The sequence below is a fragment of the Phascolarctos cinereus genome, unplaced genomic scaffold, assembly GCF_003287225.1.
Source record: "Phascolarctos cinereus isolate Bilbo 61053 unplaced genomic scaffold, phaCin_HiC Scaffold_4;HRSCAF=312, whole genome shotgun sequence".
Taxonomy (NCBI): domain Eukaryota; kingdom Metazoa; phylum Chordata; class Mammalia; order Diprotodontia; family Phascolarctidae; genus Phascolarctos; species Phascolarctos cinereus.
The window spans coordinates 563,682,589-563,702,461 of record NW_027555847.1 but is presented as its reverse complement, the minus strand read 5'-3'; the positions used below and the strand labels follow the sequence as shown (position 1 = coordinate 563,702,461).

The 19,873-nt window shown below is 37.2% G+C and overlaps 1 protein-coding gene across 3 annotated transcripts in view; it reads left to right on the top strand.

The window, feature by feature from the left end:
* The window catches only part of LOC110192005 (N-acetyllactosaminide beta-1,6-N-acetylglucosaminyl-transferase-like), a 278,024-nt gene that overhangs the window by 246,561 nt on the left and 11,590 nt on the right, over positions 1 to 19,873 (top strand). For all 3 annotated transcript variants that reach the window (XR_013486267.1, XR_013486268.1, XR_013486266.1), the window contains exon 4: positions 15,405 to 15,524. The gene's annotated coding sequence lies outside the window, so the exon portion shown is untranslated. The remainder of the gene's footprint in view (positions 1 to 15,404; positions 15,525 to 19,873) is intronic.

The following is a 19,873-nucleotide window of genomic DNA, read 5'->3' as shown; positions in this document are numbered from 1 at the left end:
CTTTGATAGCTCTGCATGGAAACTCTGAAGGATATGCATCCTTTTCAGCAAAGGCCCTCTTCTTCCCCTCAAGTATTTGTACACATACACACATGTACACAGAAATTCTTTTTTTTTTCCTTTTTGGTGAGGCAATCAGGGTTAAGAAATTTGCCCAGTCACACAGCTAGTGAGTGTTACGTGTCTAAGGCCAGATTTGAACTCAAGAGCTCCTGCCTCCAGCACCAGTGCTCTATCCACCATGCCACCTAGCTGCCCCTACACACAGATATACACACATATACACACAGACATACATATACATTAATATGTATGTTGTCACTTCATCTAATTCTACAAAATATCCCATTGGTATTTTTATTGGAGTTTCATTAAGTTGTAAATTAATTTGGGTAGTATTGCCATCATTATCAAGTAGGCTTAAAATAGTCATTTGCATTTAGACCTGTCCAAAAGTAGAATGGGCTGTTTTGGGAGACAGTGTATTTCTCCATTCCTGGAGCCCTTCAAGCAAATTCTGGAGACCCAATTGTCAAGAATGTCATAGAGGAGATTTTGGTTCAAGTGCAGATTGGATTAAATGGCTCTGAAAACCCTTCAAATTCTGAGTTTCTATAATTCCTGGAGTTCTGCCCTATCATTTTATTAGTTAGGTGATGTTGAGGAATCTACTTGACCTCTGTAGACCTCAATATTTTCATTTGTAAAATGGAGCTAATGATACTTTTACTACCCACTTGAAAGGATCATGGAAAAGAAAGCTCTTCATAAAATGTAAAGTGCTGAGGTGCAACATGGTTTAGTGGATAGGAAGCTGGCCTTTGAGTCAAGGAAGACCTGGGCTCAGGAATTGCTTCTATCACATACTGGCTGTTTGACCCCGAGCAAGCCACAGGATCATCACTTGAAAGCTGAAAGGGACCTAGAGGTGACCTAGTCAATTTACAGATGAAGAAATGAAACCCAGAAGTCAACTGACTTGTCCAAGATCACGAAGGTAGTTAACATAAAGAGATGGGATTTGAACACCCATTTTCAGACTTTTATCAATATTCTTAACACTAAACCATATTACCTTCTCAAGTCACTTAATCTTTCAATGCCCCAGGTAATTCTCTAAAAATACAAATTAGAGGAAATGTACTGTTCAGTAATTGATTGAGGAAATACCTCATGAGAAACTCCTTAGAACTATGAAATCAAAGGTCTGGACAAAAAAAATGAATTGGACTAAATGGTTACTTAGGTTCCTTTCAACTCTTAAAAAAATTTGCTATATAGATGCCTGACGATCAGGGAATGATTAAGAAAAAGAAGGGATCATAATATGATGAATAAACTATAAGTATTACAAATGTGGACTTTTTAATACAAAAGAATATGCACATACAATAATTCAAAGTAAAATTCATCAGTATAACATATGTGTATATATATGTATATATATATATATATATATATTGCATCTACTTTAAAATGTATGATGGATATGAATTAGGATCAGAACATGATTTGTAGTGTTACAAATAATTAATTTAACTTTCATTATTGTCTATGACATTAAGTTAAGAGTGAGTGGATAGGGTGCTGGAGTTGGTATTAGAAAGACCCAAGTTCAAATCCAGCCTCAGACACTTACTAGCTATGTGACTCTGGACAAGTCACTTAACCTCCCTGTCTAAGTTTCCTCATTTGCAAAAACGGGAACAATTACAGGGTTGTTGTAAGGATCAAATGAGATGATATAGGTAAAACTTTGTAAACCTTAACATGCTTTATAAATGCTAGCTTTATCATCATCATCATCATCATCCAAGGTAGAAATCTCCTTTTCACAGACCTACAGACAACAGATTGCTGGTCTATGGTAAAACATGAACCAAACCCAGAAGTCTAAAATAGCATAGGCAGTTGCCATGGCAGAAGACAAACAACAGGAATGTAAACAAGAAATGAAAGCTATACCCATCCCAAAAGGACAAAGATATACTGGAACAGAGAAAGCGTAATATGCATGTGCACTTCAGAGGATAAGTAAGAGCTGTACAGGTGCAGGAGTCTATAGGCAAATCAATTTGCCTCTGAAAGACTAACAAAACAACTATATCCTTTGACTTGGTTATCCCACTACTGGTTATATCCCCGAGGATAGGTTAATGAGACATGACTAGGAAAATATTAATAGCTCCACTTGTGGCAACAACAAACTGAAAACAAAGTGAAACTTACTGTCATTGAGATGAGAACCCTTTCTCCCTGCTACCACTCCCTACCACAAACATCCCTAGCTACTTCTCCAATCCTCTACCATCCATTAACCTCTGCTTTCCCGACTCTTGTCTTAAAGGCCCCACAACTGTACAAGTCACTTTTATTTTGCTTTTAAAATGTTTCTTGATGCCTTTTGTTTTTACATACCTCCATTTTTAAATATTCCCTACCCTTTCTTTGCCCAGGAAACCTATCCTTATAACAAAGATTAAAAACAAAAGTTCAGCAAAACTAACCAGCACATTAACCATCACTAGGTGAGTAATGTTGCATATCCAATGAAAGAAGAGAGGTGTAATTTCCCATCTGTTTTCCAGGAGCACGCATGGTCATTAACAGCATCCCATTACATAACATCTTTCCATTTTCATTGTTGTAGTTCTTTTTGTTTATTGTTTTTCTGATTCTATCCACCTACTTGTCATCAGTTTGTATACATCTTTTCTTATACATCAGTTTGTATGTATTTCTCCAAATTTTTCACGTTTGTCATTTTTAGTGATATAATACTATTTCATTATATTCATGTACTTCAATTTATTTGGACACTCCACAATATTTTCAGTTCTTTTCAACCACAAAATTGCTGCTATTAATATATTGATATATATAGGATTGTTTTTCTTTCTGTCATTGACCTACTAGGGTCATATGCCCAGGAGTGGGATCTCTGAATCAAAATAATTTTTTTTAGCATAATTAAATTTCTTGCCATACTGGTCGAACCTCACATATTCTACTAAAGTTGACTTTTGCTTTTCTTCTGTTATATTTTTTCCGCTTCTGTGTTTTCAAAGTTCCAAATCTGCCAGTCACTTTTTCAAAGACTTTGTTACTTTGGAGTAATTATTTATCATGTCTTTTAAGTTATTTATTCTCTTACTTGTCTTTACTATTTCTCCTTTTTATGCTTTGATTTCTGAAATAATTCCCTCCTAATATTTTTTTAATTCATTTCTCTTTTGAACTATTCTGGAGTTTCTTGTTGTTATTCAATGATCTCTGGTGAGCTCATAAAATTCTTTTTCATTACAAATTCTTTATTCATTTTTTTTCATGATATATTTGTTCAGTGACCTTTTGAATTATCATTTCCTTCTATTTCTGTTCTTTATTTATCTGCTCTAGCTAGCTTTCTTGTACTTTTTGCCTTAAATCTTCTTCTTGTATTCCTAGTTGGCCCAGTTGCCCTCTACTGCTGTGGAGCTGATTTCCTTTTCTCCAGCATAGATCCTTGAGGTTAAGCATCCTTAATCTCTTTGAGTTGGAGAATGTGGAAGCCTAAAGCTGAGTCCTTTCCTAGAGTAAATTCCATGGGGATTTAACTGACCCTAGATAAGTTTTTAGTACCTTTTAGGGTCTCAGTCACAGAAGCCACTTCTCCTCTGGCCAGCTTAATTCTGCTGTATCTTCTCCGCCCTGCTTCCCCCCCCATATACTTTTTAGTTAGATTCCCTTTCCTTTCCTTGGCTAGTCAATGTTTTCCACCTCTTGAAGAGATGGGGGTGGTGGTGGAGGGGAGGACAGTGCATACGGCACTAAATTACTGCCATGGACTAGGAACCACACAGGAGTTCCCACAACCAGACCCAGAAATATAGGCCTATGAGGTTGTTTGCATTGGAGGCACTCGATGCACCAGATGGGCTGGAGGTGGGGCAGATGATTGAGAACTTTAAGTTTCTGGTGTTATTTCATTAGGTTTCTACTTTGTGTTTTGTTCCAATCTGTTTAATCTTGTGTAGTCAGCTTTAATTACTCTAGGCTGGGCACATACTTGTCTCTTTTGAGGTTGTTAATTGGAAGGGTATGCAAAAAAGAACAAAATTCCCCTCCTAGCTGTGCTTCTGACTCTCCAGACTTCACTAACATGAATTCTCACCTTAGAACTTCCCTTAATGCCTAGGGCCTTCTCACTCAGAAATTGCCCTCCATGCCTGGCATCTTCTCACTCTAGAACATCCCACCTGACCCCCTTCTTCCACTGGTGAGTTCCTTCCAGGACCCTCCATTTTGGAAACAGGAATAGGTCAGTCGTGATTTATTATTCCCCTTTCCTGGTTGTGTTTCTAACTCTTCTGACTTTGCCACAATGTTCAGTCTGGGAACCTCCTCTACTTCTTCTGCTTGAAAGTAACTGACAGGCCTAAAACCTGTCAGTGAGTTAGGGGTTGTCTACCCCAAGAATGTGAAGACTTACCCCAGGGAAATAGCCAGAACAATTTGTTCCATGAAGGTGGCTGAAGTAGGTGCTATAGAGTGCTTGAAGACACCAAGGTCAAACATTGCTTCCTGGGCCACCACCAGTGGTCTTGACTTTTGCCCTGACACTGGACTTTGATGACGGGAAGAGGAGGTGAGACTGATGACTTTGTGTAACTGCCTCACTTAAATCTAATTCATAGGAAAGTCAAGAACACTCCCTGGTGATGTCATTGGTCCTCTACCCAGGAACAAGTATAACAACTTCCTTTAATGTATTGTCTTCCCGAATTACAATATAAGGACCTTGAGGGCAGGCATTGTCTTTCTTTTTGCTTGTATTCGCACTGATAGCACTTAGCGCCAGGCTTGGTGCAAAGTAAAGGCACTAATTGCCAGCCTCCCTACCCCTACCTACAAAATGCCCATCATGTGATTGACTGAGCAAGTTACATTAATAGAGAAGCCAAGCAAATTTGTTGATGAACAGTCATGCAATGCTGTTGCTCTCAAGGAAACCTTTCTCTCCAGTACTCTAGCAATCCAGTTTTTTCTTATGTGATCTGTGAGTCTGTGCCCCTTATTTGGCATCTGCCTCTTTGGTTCTGTTCTTAGGCAGGTATGCCTTGTTTGTATGATACTAGAAGGCCAGAGAACACTCATGGGACATTCCTTTGGAGATGTTTTTCACTGCGAGCAGTGAGAACGGATCAGAAGTCTAGTGAGGGTTAACTATATCACTTAAGAGGACAAATTAGGATTACTTTTGGTGCTAAATTCATCTAATTAAGTTTGTATCTGAGAAGGTGTCTGTGAGGCTCCCTCTTCTCCATTTCCAAAGAATACCATCCAAAGAAGACTGAGGCACCATAACACTTAGGTTATTTAGTGGTCATTTTTGTTTGGGGAGCGTGGAGAATGCTTTGTGTAGTCATCTAACTTCATAATTTAAAAAAAAAGACAAAATGGGGGAAAGGGAGAAGCAAACACTTCATGTGATGAAGTCTCTGTACACCTGTTGTATTGGTGGTCTTAGAAAAGGAGCAGAAGAAGGTGACCAAGGTGGGAAAGGCAAACAGAATGTGCTACTTTGTGGGGTATATAGTGTCAGAGTCAATGAGCTACCAGCTATCAAGCTAGAAGAGGCTAAGCCACTCAGTGACTCTCAGGAAAGGCATACCATCATACATACATTTCCCTATCAGTTGAAAATGTACTTTTCTCTGCTTCTATAAGAAAGGGATTTATCAATTTTGTTTTCCAAGATCAGGGAATTGACTCTCCTGTTACTTTATAACCTTAACTGCATTTTTAGCTTTCAAAAGAAACGTGTTAATACTTCCCAAAAAGATGCACTTGCAACTTGGATACATCACCATCGTGTAGTAATAGTGTGCTACAACTTGGCAATCCAAACAGTGTCTTAAATTCCAGAATGTTCATAAGGCATATGACATTTTTTTCTTTTTATGTAATTTATCATTCACAGAAGCCCTTCTCTAATAACTCCTCTTGGTATTGAGGTGACATAAAGGACCAGCTGTGGCAGGTTCTACAAGAGGTGGTGAGCACTGCATATTGCAACAAAAAATGAAACTGACTCTTAGTAGACAGAAAATTTCCATTTACTAACATAGGAATCATTTCAGCATCAGATATCTCTATGTAGTTAGATCATGCAGATGTCAAAATCAATACCAAATTAGAAGAAAGGAGAAACAGGAGGAGAATATTAAATGTTCTTACAGCACTCCTAACTGATGCATGGAAACAACTGCTGACTCTGGAAAGCTGTAAATGGACCAAGGTAAAGTTATTGGCTTATCATCATTTCTTAGAAAAGTTTAACTGATTCTAAACAGCTGCCATAATGAGGAAGCAAAAAAGAGCCAGGAACTGCCTTAGCCAGCATCCACTGTATCTCCTTCCTTAGCAATGAGGCATAGTGGCCAAGAGAAACACTAGTTTAGAGTAAAAAACATTTGCAAAACATTTCAAAGAAGGATGACTGAAGACTGTGTACAATATCATTTCACAAATCAGCAACAAGCAGCTGGAGGAAAACAAGCCTGTGGTGAGCTTGTTATGATTTCCTGCTAAGCTAGATTATCCTGAATGCATTTCCTTTTCAGCAGGAATTGTTTTGTTTGGTTTGGTCTGGTCTTTGTATCTTTGGTACAGTGGTTCTCAGAGGGTGTGCCATAGTACACTAGTGTTCCTCAAGTTTCACAAGGTGTGCTACAAAATTTTGGATGTTATGTTATTGCAGATAAAAGAAAAGTTACAGATAATTTGGTTTAATATAAAATAAACACATAATATGATAAGCACCCATCTGTAAGAACAAACAAAAAAGGCTTATTACCTGTGCATATTAACCTCGAAACATATCAGGTCATGAAATGGCAAAGAACACAATAAAAATAACTTTTCTTATTGAAGGGAAACTGCAGTCCCCCTCCTCTCTCCTAGTGTTGCCAATGTAAATCATCAGCATGCTGGGATTCCTCATAGCAAAGTATAAAACCCTGTTACAGTAATTAGCTCTTTTTAAGCCTGTTGGAAATATAATGGCTTCTCAGGTCTATGTGGCTCCCTCCTCTTTAGCTTTAAGGAATTTATTTTAGACCAAATTATTGGTTTCATCACAATACCTTTAAGCCCCCAATTAGGAAAATTGCTAACATTTAGACAGATGTTTGTAAATTAACATTTATGTCTATCTGTAGCCAACCCCTGGCCTTTTGTGGTTGAGGAAAAATTTCAGCTTATTGGATATGTCTGAAGAACAAAACAGGAGATTATATTATTTAGTATCTATGTATCCAAAGATGCACAGGAGAAATTGGGAAAAGAGCACTTGTTTAGCCTACCTCTTCTGCTACAAGATGCCTATGGGGCCAGTGACCCTCATCAATAGCTTTCTTCTCTGTCACAGCTTAGTCCTGTGTTTGGTGGAACAGTCTCTTCTGCATGCCTTACCACTTGATAGAATTCCCCAGTTCCAACTAACTTAATGTTTCCTCTTCCTCTTCTTCTTTTTCTTCTCTCTCTCTCTCTCTCTCTCTCTCTCTCTCTCTCTCTCTTCCCCCCTCCCTCCCTCCTTCTCTCCCTCTCTGTCCTTCCCTCCCTCTCCAGTGGTATCAAACTCAAATAGACATGGTTCCCTATGGAGGCATATTGACTTAGAAAACCACAAATTAATATTATCTGCTGTATTTTTTAAAATTGTTAAACATTTCCCAATTACATTTTTAAAGTTTAAATATTTTATTTTTTCCAGTTACATTTAAAAAACAATTTGACTTTTTTTTTTAACAATTTTGAGTTCCAAATTATCTCTTTTTCTCCCTTTCTCCTCATTGAGAAGGTAAGCAATTTGATGAAGGTTATACATGTGTAATCATGCAAAACATATTTCCATATTAGTCATGTTGTGGAAGAAAACAGACCAAAAAAACCCAAGAAAAATAATGATTTTTTAAAAAGTATGGTTTGATCTGCATTTAGATTCCATCAGTTCTTTCTCTGGATGTGGATAGCATTTTTAATCATAAGACTTTCAGAATTATGTTGGATCTTTGAATCACTGAAAATAGTTAATCATTCACAGGTGATCGTTGTACACTATTGCTGTTATTGAGTATAATGTTCTTGTGGTTCTTCTCACTTTATTTTGTTTCAGTTCATATAATTCTTCCCAGATTATTTGGAATTATCCTGCTCATCATTTCTTGTAGCACAATAGTATTCCATCACAATCATATACCACAATTTGTTCAGCCATTCCCCAACTGATGGGCATCCCCTCAATTTCCAGTTCTTTGCCACCACAAAAAAAGAGCTGCTATAAATACTTTTGTACATATAAGTTCTTTCCCTTTTAAAAAAAATCTCTTTGAGCTACAGACCTAGTACTGATATTGCTGGTTCAAAGGGTATGCACACTTTTATAGCCTTTTGGACATAGTTCCAAATTGTTCTATAGAATGGTTGGATTAGTTCATAGCTCCATCAACAATGCATTAGTGTCTCCATTTTCCCATATCCCCTCTAACATTTGTCATTTTCCTTTTCTGTCATATTAGCCAATCTGATAGGTGTGAGGTGGTGCCTCAGAATTGTTTTAATTTACATTTCTCTAATCAATAGTGATTTAAAGCAGCCTTCTTTCACTGTAGGTTGGGGCATGACCCACAGTTTAAGAAGTGCTGAAGGGGTCCCAAGTGGAAAAAGTTTGAGAAACCCTGATTCAGAACATTTTTTCATATTCATCTGAAAACTGCCTGTTCATAGCCTTTGACCATTTATCAATTGGTGAATGGCTCATATTCTTTTTTTTTTTTTTTTTGCTTTTTGGTGAGTGAAGAAGAAGAGATGTTCCAGTCACATACTATGGATGACTGAACATCTTGGGTATTGCACTGGTCCAGAGTGAAAGCAATATCTCAAGAATTGCATGGATCTAGACCTGTGATCTCATTGGTAGGGAGCTTCTGGTGAGGAAGTTCCCTCTACCAACACAGCCCAGCAACAATTCTGTAATTTATATAGTCTTGGAGAATTGCCAGAGGTACCAAGGGTCACAAAGTATATATATGCCAGAAACAGGACTTGAACTCAGATAATCTTGACTACAAAATTGGCTTTGTATCTACTATACCAAGCTGCCCTGGGAGCCACAAAATATTAAAGGGACTTTAGGAGTCCTTCTAGGATATTAGGTAAATCTTTTATGGAGGATTTATAGAAGTACATGGACAAGAATCACATAAATGAGAAGGTATGGAATCATCTGTCCTGGTAGAGAGACTACCCTCACTAAAGAAATCACACATCTACTGAAGGATTGAAGAAGTAATATGGCATATAGATTTCATACTTCAAAAGACTGGTGATTTTACCCTTTTGGGTCTTCCCTCCACCAATGCAGATCAGAAGCTGTTTACAACTCAGTAGGTAGTTCGATGAGTAGCTGCAGCCCCAAGTTTATCATTAGGAAGCACAGAGATATTCTGATAAAGGGCATTTAGCAAAGTTGATCCCCAGACTCCAGCCCCAAAGTCTGCACATTATAAGTCTGCACCCACAGTCTTTTCCAGCTTGGCTTGTTGGACACCACCTTTGAGACCTAGATGCCCTGACTCCCCACCTCTGGCAGAATGGGAGATCAGAAAATGGTAGCAGAGGTTTCATGAAATATAGATCTCATTGCCATTATTACTAACCTTAACTTTAATTCATAGAGCATATTATTTTGTATGAACTCGCTTGCATTATTTGGCAAGACATTATTTGTCTTAATTTCCCTTTCAATTTTCAGATCTAATGCATAAATGATTATTTTTAAAGAAGGTACACTTTAGTAGCTTCTTCATCTAGAATAAATGTTTGTTTAAGTGAATTACTAATTTTTCATTATCAACTTACTCAGAAACTTAGTTTGATATCAAAAGTCCTTTTGGCTTTGTAATCAGCTTTCATGGTTACTCTCCTCAGAGCTTTTCCAGCATGTAAATGTCTCAATGGGACAGCTAGGTGGCATAGCGTATAAAGAGCCAGGTCTGGAGTCAGGAAGGCTCATCTTCCTGAGTTCAAATCCAGCCTCAGACACTTACTAGCTATGGACCCTGGGCAAATCACTTAACCCTGTTTGCCTCAGTTTCCTCAACTGTAAAATTAGTTGGAGAAGGAAATGGCAAACCACCAGTATCTTTGCCAAGAAAACCCCAAATGGATGCATAAAGAGTCAGACATGATTGAAAAACAACTCAACAACAACAATATGTCTCAATGCCAGTTCTCTAATTCCTCTCTCCATTGGCATTATTTTTCATTTTTATCCTCTGAGTGTTTTCTTTTTACATCTATATGAGGAAGGAAGCAGAAGAGGAAGAAGTAAGATTTGATAATTGCGATGAAATGTTGACACTTCAAATATCATTTATACATCTTAGGGCACACGCCCTATGACAAGTACATCAGGGAATTATGCCTGTCTCTCAGATACACAAGTGGAATATTTAACATATATTAACAAATGGATCTGAGATCCTATATATTTGAAACATCCCTGTAACAACTGTGAAAGCACATTAAGGTCCCTCCTGCTCCCTGTTTTAAAAGTATTAAGAAATTAATAGTTTTATAGTCCAAAGTCTTTTCCAGACTTATCTGTAGAAAGAAAACCTTGTCAGTATTTAATCAGACTTCAAGAACTGACCACTCTCTGAGAGAAAACCAGTTAAAAGTTTTGGGAGAAACTGTTCTCCATGAAGATAAAATTAAAAAGTTAATAGACAAGAACAGGAAGGCCCTAGATTAATCTACGATTGAGCAATGTCCTTTTTCTCATCCTAGAACAGATAAGGATCAGACTAAGAGAAGAAGTCTTTGATTAATTCAACTAATAGAAGTAAGGAGTATTTCCTGGGTATACCTTTGAACAGGCTAAAAGAAGACTCCTCAGAAGGAGTGGTGAAAGAGGGATTGAATGGTTTAGGAAAATGATTCTCCTGGGTGCAAAATGTTTTAATGACTATTCTTCAGTCTGATGAATCAAACTGTTTCCATAATACATATTTGTTACAAGAGCTACATGGGCTTGGCTTTTTTTTTTTCCAATGAGGGGAGAGAAAGGTTGGAGAAAGAGACAGAGACACAGAGGAAGAGAGGGAGAAGGGAGAGGGAGGAAGCAGATTTTGGTTAACTGAAAATATAAAAAGAAATAAATACAAAAGAAAACATATTGGTCAGAGAGAGATTTTCAAAGGCATAATAGATTTCTATCCCTTTGGATTTTTCTTTTACTCTCCCTAACCAGAGGTGTTAAGAATTAGAACAATCTAATTTAATAAAAATTATTTCTGGCATACTTATGCCCCAAACTCAAAGTACAGAGTTTTTCTTTGACACAGTGCAGATCACCACCAATCACGCCTGCCTAACCTACGTGATAGTCACATTCTTGACAGATGTCAAGAACAAAATATTCTACTTTATCATTAGGTAACAACTATTACAATAATTATATTTTGATTTTATTTTATCCTTCATTTATTTATTTATTTATTTTTGGCTAGGCAGTGGAGTTAAGTGACTTGCCCAGGGTCACACAGCTAGTAAGTGTTATGTGTCTGAGGCTGGATTTGAACTCAGGTCCTCCTGAATCCAGGGCTGGTGCTCTATCCACTGTACCACCTAGCTGCCCCCAATTATGATATTTTATGTCCCTATAGTGCTTGTAAGATTTATAAAGTACTTCCACATTCATTATCTCATTTGACCTTTTCACTAAATGTTAAAAATATTATAATCTCCACTTCACACATTCATACATCAGGAAACTGATGCCCAGAGAGGTTACACACACACATACACACAAATATATATATGTGTATGTATAAGTATATATAATATACACACACACACACACACACACACACACACACACATATATCTTGTTCACACAGCTAATAAATGGTAGAGCATGTGTTTCTTGAACTCAGATTTTTGTTGTTTATTTTTTTTTGTAAGCTGTATGACCTTAAAACCTAGTAGCTGGTCCAGAAAGCATAGATAGGTAAGTTACTTGTTCAATTTTTGCTTTCCTAGGCAAAATGATTTCTTAGAGAAGTTCAAGGAAATAGAATCTTCTTAAATTCTTTAACAGAAGAACTTTCTAGATGATATCTATTTATAAGATTTTTATCAACAAATAACTTTGTAAAGATATATATGTGTGTATATATGTATGTGTATGTATATATATATACACACATATATATTAACTAACATTTATATAACTTTATGTGCCAGGCACTGTGCTAAGTGCTTTACAAATATTATCTTATCTGATACAACAACCTAGGGAGGTAGATGTTATTTTTATCCCCATTTTACAGGTGAGAAAACTGAGGCAAACTGAGGTTTAAGTGACTTGCCTGGGTCACACAGGCAGTAAGTGTCTGAGGTCACAATTGAACTCAGATCTTCCTGACTCCAGGTCCAGCAGTCTATTCACTGAGCCACCTCACTGAATACATACATACATACATATATGTGTCTACATATATACATGTCTTTGTGTAATATATGTATACATGTGCACATGTGTATATATATAAACATATACATATACATACACACATACATAATCTTACAATAGCTTTTTATTGTCAAGCAGCTATGAACAAAATTTGCAACAGAATCATTAAATCACAGAATTTCAGACCTGGAAGCTGTAAAAATAGAGCCTTGTACAATTAGACTTCAAACAATTTAAAAATGGAAAAGGGAATGGGGAGAGGCAGGCCTTTCAAAATGTGGTACTTCCCATAGGCCCATCATTAGAGCTAATTGCTTCCTTTGAATCTCTAGCTGGCTGTCTGCCCTAACACACCCTTGCTTAATCTAGTTCAAGTCTCCAAAGCCAGCTACTCCCTCTTTCCTTCAACTGCATTCTAATTGCAAGAAGACAGAACACCTTAGAAAGAAAGGCTTAGTTTTTCTTGCTGCCTCAATTTTTAAAATTTGGGGGGTGGGGAAAAAAAAAAAGAAAAAGACATTCTCAGAGAAATTCACCAAGCCTGAGGCCAGGCCTCATCATAAGCAAATTCCTTCTTTTGATATAACTAAGGATTTCTCAACTTACCAATTCACAAAGATTTTTACTACCAATGGCCCTTACTTCTTAAGACCTACAGACTTTAAAACGTAAGTCTTCTTCTTTTTCTTCCCTGTATTCAGCTCCTCTGAACCCCAGCAGATAAGATTCTTTATTTGGTTTGGCCCCATATGTATAAGGGTGTGCTGGAGCCAGCTTTAAGTGACTTGCAGAACCAACTGTTAAATTTTCAGCATGAGCATTTACACCCAAGAAGTCAGCAATCACTACAAATCAAAGCTTGATTTATCGTTTTGTTGATTGTCTCGACTTTTAAAAAATAATAATAATGCAATTTAAACTTAGAAGTGTATGTGCATACATTTCCCATCTCTAGTCTATTAATAAATGATGTTAAACATTTACCATCACAAACCTGTGTTGTTCTATAAACTTTGCTTCAGCTTAGCAAGAGTGTAGTAAAAGCTCGGAGAATGAAGTCATCGCTGGAGTGGAGGCCTGGTGACTCTAGGTTTGTTGTTCAGTCGTTTCAGTAGTGTCTGATTTTTTTCTTACCCCTGTTTAGGGTTTTCTTGGCAAAGATACTAGAGTGGTTTGCCATTCCTTCTTCAGCTCATTTTAAAGATGAGGAAACTGAGGCAAACAGGGTTAAGTGACTTGCCCAGGGTCACAGCCAGTAAGTGTTTAAGGCCAGATTTGAACTCAAGTATTCCTGACTCTAGGCTCAGTGCTCTATCCACTGTGCCACCTAGCTGCCCAAGATTCTAGGCTAATTGTGATAATAACAACAATAATGATAATAATAACTGGCATTTATATAGCACCTTAAGGTTTGCAAAGCGCTTTACATCTGTCTCAGTGAAGCCTCACAACTCCCCTGTATATATCACTCTCTAGTTTCTGGCCCAGCCACACTTACATTGTAGCCACCTCCTTCATCACAGCTTGTGGACCCATTGCTCTGTCCCTAAGATATATCTTCTCTTCCTTCTCTACCTGCCTATGACATAGGTCCTTGCTAGCTCCTTTAATAATCCTAGATAATCTGTCCTTGTTAGTAACTTAGGGAGCCTTGTGATTTACCCCTGCCTTTGGATCTTGTCCGCTTGGATCCATACCACCTCCATGTTTTCTTTTCCACTTCTACTCAAAAGACTGGTTTTCTTTGCTTTTTCTATTATTGTCTGCTTTCTATAATATCAGGCCCCTACCTAAACCTGACTCATCACCATTACTTAGGTCCCTCCCCGGCCTTTTTCCTTTCTGAGGAGCCTTTTGCCCCTCATCCTCCTGGCCACACCTGGCCCAAGGGCATCCAAATCGCTATCCCTTTACAGTATCTTCATCATTGCTATATATACCCACTTGCCTTTTCAAATAATGCCCATATGATTTTAGCACATGAAAAAAGCCAACTCCTCAAATCCACAGTCACCTCTTTAAGAAAACAAGCCCTCCTCTTGTAGGATCATTTGGGAAGTAAGTTTTTATTGCAAGTGAATTTTGTTTTGATGTCATGACAATAGCTAAGTCCTAACCTGATTTATCAAAGGCATCAAATTAATAAGAGTCATAAATTGTCATTTGCCCATCTTGCTAAGTAATTATTCATTTGATAGGAAGCACTCTTCTTTGCACTTATTTAAATAGGATAAAGAACAGGATGTGATTGGTGAACATAAAAAAATACTAGATTTCTAACTGGGAAAGCTGGAAGGAATATCAGCAAAGATTATCTGGTCTAAGGCCCTCATTTTATAGAAGAGGAAACTAGAGTTCACAGAGGTCAAATGGTATTGTGTAAGGTCACATGGAAAGAAGTGTCAGAGGTAGGATTCAAATTAATGTCCAGTGACCAAGTCTCATGGCACCATATTGCTTTCCTAAAAAATGAAATGCTTAGAGTCTTATTTTTTAAAAAAATTACAAATATCCTGAGAAGTGCAGCAGAAGTTCACAACTTAGGGGTTTTCAATTCTGGGTCTACAGCTTGAACAAAAAGACAGGACTTCAGAATGTTTTCTTTCCCTGTTTAAGACCTTCCCAAACATTAGGCCTAGAAGGGTAGTTCTTTTAAATTATGAAGGAGGTCCCAGAGCTCACCCATCAACTTCCCTGTCTTCTTTAGGCGTTCATCTCTGCTTAAAGAAATAGGAAAAGTAGAATAAACAGGATAAATAAATAATGAATGCCCACAGGGTGAGAACTTTTAAAACCTTGAAACTCATCCTGTACCTCATCTTTGTTTTGGGAATTTTTTTTGGCTAGCTCTTATTTCTGCTTTTCTCCTTTATCAACGTTGCAGATGTCCCTGGATTCATGCCAGAAGAAGCAGGGGAAGGCAGCCTCTGGGCTATAAAGTGGAATTTCCAAGAAAACTATGAGAAAGGCTGAAATGGAACATGACTGTATCATCCTTTTGACTGTTGGTATTTTCCTATTAGAGTATAAGTGTCATGCATGGTAGGGGATTTCAGGTTGCAATGCAACATAGGGTCATTTCTGTACATGATATTCTTGAGGATGACAGAATAAAGTACTAGCTCAGGAGCCAGGAGAGCTGGGCACATTCTATTATTTTTACAGAAATCACTTCATCTCCTATAATTTTAGAGCTGGAAGGGGCATCAGCAAGTATTATCTAGCCCAAACCCCACATTTTACAGATGAGGAAACTAAAGCTCAGAGAGTTTGCCTGAAGTCACGCAGGTAATAAGTAACAGAGCTGGTATTGGAACTCAGGTCCCATGATTTCAAGTCCATTCTTCTTCCCACTGCACCACAAAGCCTCTCTAAAAATCTAGGGCATTCAGTGAGAGCTATCTCATATTTCTATTTTTTAAATTTGTATTTATTTAATTTTCAATTTATGGAATAAAACAAGCATTTCCATAACATACTATAATAGAAAAAAAGATGATTGCACATGAAACTGCAAATCTATTATGTACAACTTGCTATTTCTGTTAAATATACAAAAAAGTTATGTAAATTTATTTCTCTTTCCCCACCTCCTGCCCTAGAGATGGCTACCATTAGACAAAAATATGTATAGATACACCCATATATGTATGTATATATGTTTGTGTATGCATATGCACATATATATAAACATACAAAATCATTCTATACATGCTTCTATTTACTAGTTCTTTCTCTGAATGCAATAATATCTTTCTTCATATGTCCTTTGTAGTTAATTTGGGTATTTTTAATAGTCAAAATGACTTATTTGCTCAAAGTTGTTCTTAAAACAACATTGCTGTTACCATTTACAACATTCTCTTGGTTCTGCTCTTTTTGCTATTGATTATTTCATCCAAATCTATCCATGTTTTTCTAATATCATCGAGCTCATAATTTCTTATATTATTTCTATTTCTATTATTTCAATATTATTTCTTATGGGCATCTTTGCAAAGGAGTCCTCAAGACCCTTTCAGGTGGTCCATGATGTCAAATTGTTTTTTATAATAATAATAATTATATTAAGACATTTTATTTTCTAATATAGTAAATATTGACAGATGTAACCACCATAAAACAAGAGAGTCAAGGAAATGAGAGCTGGGTATACTCTATTGGGTTAATTTGGTCGATATTATTGAGAACCTCAGATAATTTTTGAGAGTATAAAGGGGTCCTGAGAACAAAAAGTTTGAGAACCATTTTGCTAGAATAACCAAAAAAGAATAGAAATAGAATGAACCTAACAATTCATAGATGAGCCAGGGGCAATTTTAAAAGCTTGAGCACAAGGCTCAAGACTGTCAATTTAAATGGATTTACTGTGGTCAGTCCCTGCCAAACCACAACATTCTTTTAACAATGAACAATCTACACACCCTTATGGTCCTTAAGGTGCAGCCCTTTCAGAAGCCAGAATTTCTGTACTTCCCTCATTTCTAACTCAAAGTACCTCCTGTCTTCCCCTTCTATTTCTGAAGCTCTTTCTCTTTGTTTTTGCTCACAAAGAAGCAAAAACTCAGAGGACAGATCTTTATTTCTTGAGTCCTTCTTTCCAAAACTATTTCTTCCACGTGTATTACTGGTTCCCCAACCCTATGTACCATTTTAGTAATTCCCTTGCTCAACAACATCTTCACTATTTACCTTCCTACTGGTTCCTTCCTCTCACTATTTATAAAGTGCACATCTCTTTTTTTTTTTTAGTTCTCAAAGGATCTAATTTCACTGGTGCTATCTTCACTTTACCAACACAGATTACAACCTCTCCACATTTGAGGAGCATCTTCACGAGTTGACCCAATTAATGGTGGAGAAAAGTGGCCCACAATTATCATATGTGGTAGCAGAAAATCTGCCTAGAATTAAAATCATCTATTTCACAAAATGGCTAATTCTTCATTAGTTGCTATGGGCCTCCAAGAATCATTACCTAATGGTCAACCTTCTGGTAATGATCTTCTCCAAATTTAATTAGATTGGCGCTTAGAGAAAAATAATCAACAAACATTTATTAAACAAAATTAGTGAGAATACATCTATTAAGTGCTCAGTATACACTATATACTAAGTCCCTGGGAGATATGAAGACAAAAATGAAAAAAAAATCCCTTTCCTGGAGTAGCTTACATTCTATCTGGGTGGAATCATATGTACATCAATCAATAAATAAAGTATTTACAAAACAAATACAAGAGAAATTTAGAAATGAGATCACCAACAGCTGGGGGGATCAAGAAAGACTTTATGTAGAAACACAAAGTCTATTACCAGGCCTATCCTTAAAACCCTCTCAGCTTGGTTAAATAGCTCAAAGCATGACAGTGGCATATTCTTGGAAATTCAGGGTCACCTCCTCATTATGAAGAAGCATCCAAGCAGAATGCTAATTAATTGTCCCCTTACATTGATATTTGGATAGATTTATGATCCCATCAATCAACCATTTATTGAGTCTACTATGTGGCAGTTGCTTTGTTAGGTACTAGTGATACAAATACAATAAATTAAGTAGTCCCTACTTGAAAGAAGCATGCATTCTAATGGGGAATACAACAAGCAAAGATAGGTAGATAGACTGATATTCTATATGTGTACCTGCATTTATATGTATACACACACATCTATCTATATACCTAGATATATTAATATACACTGTCCCAAAAGTCTTAGTGCAGTTTTAAATTATCAGAGCTTACAACTATTAAAACTGTGCTAAGGCTTTTGGGATACCTTGTGTAGAATCTGTATAAAGAGAATAAATTCAAATGTAGCATCCCTCTGGGGCTCACTCTCCCAACTTGCAGAAGCAAGTAGACACAGATAATTAGGCTTGGGGGGGTGACTTGCCCAAGTTTGGGCAGGTAGTCAATAAGCAGGGCCAGAGCTCAAACCCACATCATCTGACTCCATATCATGCTTTCTGCTGCTTCCTACTGGTTCCATCTTGGAGAACATCTATATCTATTTTACTCTGTGGGGGGGGGCATATTTCTTCTCCTTCACAGAACAAATTCTTTGTTGACCTTCTTGCTGTCTTTCTCTTGCAAGCCACTACGTCCAAGGCATTTGTGTCTATGGAGCAGGTGACTTAAAGTGGATGGCTGAGTCCTCAAATATGTTTGCTAACTAATTTGAACTTGAAATATACCCACTTGTTTTAGAATGCTTGGAACTGTGGCTTCAAGAGAGAGCCCTGAACTAAAGCAAAATTCCAGTCTAGTTGAGCTGGTATCTTTGATCCTCAGCAACTCCAAATTCAAAAGAAATAATAAAGAAACAGAAGTCCAGAATAAACTGTGGCATTTATAGTGTTTGCTTTTTATAGGCCATAAATTTCAACCTGTACTGAAAGTACCCACATTACAGTATAAAGCATGTGCTAAAAGTGAAGTTGATATTAGAATGTAAGTCAAGTGGATGGTCTGATACAGATAATTGTTTTGCTCCCTCCCTCCCCTGGGCAATAGAGCCTATTCTAGCCCCTGGTAGTTCTTGTCGATCCACAGAAGCAACTAGTGGCACAGTGTATGGAGTGCTGGGCCTGGAGTCAAGAAGACCTGAGTTCAAGCCTTAGACACTTATTAGCTGTGACTCTGGGCAAGTCATTTAACCACTCTCTGCCTCAGTTTCCTCATCTACAAAATGGGGATAATAACAGCATTTACCTCCCAGGGCTGTTGTAAAGATCAAATGAGATAATTTTTAAAAAGTACTTTGCATAGTGCATAGCACATAGCAGGTGCTATATAAATGTTTATTCCCTTACCCATATCATGGATGCAATATACCTCCAATAAATGAAGTACAAAACAAAAGCTGACTGGCTTAGGAAAGCTGAGTGTTAGAAATTCATGTCATGTGATGGAATGATTTCCTGGACTCTGGGAAATATACAAATAAATGTTTTTCCGCAGTCCAATCATGGCTATGTGAGCAGGTCCAAAAAAATCTGCCAATGTAGCTGTGAGGTATCAGATTCTCTCTCCCTATTTCTCTTCTCCATGCTCTTCCTCTTAAGAAATTACAGTGCTCAAAAATTGCAGTAATCATTGCCCTAGAAACTCTGTAAAGAAAACTGATAAAACACCACTGACCTATCTATGGCCTATCATTGTTATATTGTTTTCTTGATAACTGCTTGCTTCACTATGCACCACTTCAAACAACTTTGCTGAGTTCCACAAGTTTATCATATTGCACAATAACATTTTGTTTAAAAAATATCCTATAACTTCAGCTAGCCAGTCAACGGGTACTCACTGTTTCTGTTTTTTTTCCTTATAAAAAGGTATCATAGTGAATATG